Source organism: Echinops telfairi, unplaced genomic scaffold, assembly GCF_000313985.2.
Source record: "Echinops telfairi isolate 266 unplaced genomic scaffold, ASM31398v2 ScPeMD7_7417;HRSCAF=8455, whole genome shotgun sequence".
Lineage (NCBI taxonomy): Eukaryota > Metazoa > Chordata > Mammalia > Afrosoricida > Tenrecidae > Echinops > Echinops telfairi.
Window position 1 is genome coordinate 5,351,685 of NW_022111317.1, and position 1,903 is coordinate 5,353,587.

Consider the following 1,903-nt stretch of genomic DNA (forward strand, 5'->3'; position numbering starts at 1 on the left):
TTCAATTAACCCCACATGTTTATCAGCCAGGTTGGCACAGTGAACTTTTATCTCACCAGAGTTCAAAAGCATCAATTCTTGGGTCTTCTGTGGGGTACCAGCCTCCACAATCAAACGGGTCCAAGGGCTGTTTGTGTCACTGAGGGGTGAGATTAAAGAGACCTCAGACTAGATAAAGAAGGCAGGGGCTCACCTCCGAGACCATCATGACTTCAGGAACCAGATCCACACAGAGAAAATATATTTCCAACTCAGGAGGTGTGCAAGCCCCCCTAATTACAGGTAAGCACATACATAACAAAGGGGCTGTACCCGAACCCCAAAGGTCCCCGAGAACAGAGGAGGAGTAACCCACCACCAGGGCAGGGCGGGGGGAGTGGCTGTCCTCAGAGCCTAGAGAGCAATAACCATGTCTGCTCCTACAGTTACAGCTGCGGCTCCATAGCCGTCAGCCATGTGCGTGTCAGGGATGGAATCAGGCCTGGTTCCTTAGTGACCGGACCCTGACACATGTAACGGGGTCAAGTGCAGGAACAAAGGACAGAGACTGCTTGTCCAAAGGCATTAATGATTAATAAGCCCCTTCAGGCCTGGCTGCCTTCTGCCCCTTCTTAGTTGCAGGTGGGGGGAGGGGGAGATACCAAACAACCAAGAGACTGCCCACACCTCCACCCCCAACACACACACACACACACACCCCGACCCCTATGATGCTGCACCTCAGGGTGCACCTCCACCCTAAGAACTGAGCCATCTTCTGACCTCGTTTCACCCACAGCCCCACAGCCCTGACCTCCCCTCCCCCAGGCCCAGGCCCAACAGTGCCACAGGTCTCTGTCCGGCAGCAGCATTGGCCAGTTCAAATCCACCTCAGAACAGGTCCGGTCATCTGCTTGGGAAAGCTGCCAGCCAGGAATTCCCCATGGAGCCGGTCCACTCCACACCTTGGGCCACAGAGTCAGCATCCACCCTATGGCAAGCACCAAATGTTGCTACGCTGTGCCAGGCACCAAGCAGCGGGGCCCTGCCCAGACACACAACAGGGCACAGTCCTGGCGTGTCTGAGGGAGAAAGACACGGCCCTGGAAGCTGCGGGTCAGCTGACTGCCCATTCTGCCCTCGAGGGCAGGAGGGGCGGCACCTGGCAGTGGGAGGGTGGAGGGAGAGAGGGGCAGGCCCTGTCAGAGTCACTGTGTGAACCTGCGCCTCTCAGGTGCCCCCTCCTCACCTCCCCAGGGCCCTGGCGACTGCAGGCTGGAGCTGCCCCTGGTGGCCACAGCTCCGTCTCCACTGGCCTCTGTTCCGGTGCACTTCTGCCAGAAGTTAGGCTGGCCTCCCACTTGCACTAACGGCTGTCCATTAGTGTATTGCCATTGAGGCTGTGTGTGTGTCGAGCAGGGTTCTCAGTGGCCGCATTTTTCAGAACACAATTGCCAGGCCTTTCTGCTGAGGCACTTGCCAAGGCCATTGGCATGGAAGGTTGGGGGTGGGGGTCCGGCCAACCTTCCATCAGAGGCCCAGGAGAAGGGCGGAGATGAAGCCTGCCACCTGCCCAGCCCCGAGAATGTTGCAGGGGAAGGTTTCTGCTTTGGCTGTGGGAACTGGGAGAGAGGAGAGCAGGCAGGATTGGTCCTGGGCGCCAATGAGCTCCAGTGAGCTCTGGGATGGGGCCTGGCAGAAGATGGGACTTCCCTTTCTTTTGGGTCCTTTGGAGATGGGGGCTAGGCTGAACCACAGGACTGGCTGCATGACTGGCCACTGATGCTGCTTGCTGACCCATCCATCTATCCATCACCCATCCATCCATCACCCATCCATCTATCCATCACCCATCCATTTATCACCCATCCATCAATCCATCACCCATCCATCCATCACCCATCCATCTATCCATCACCCATCC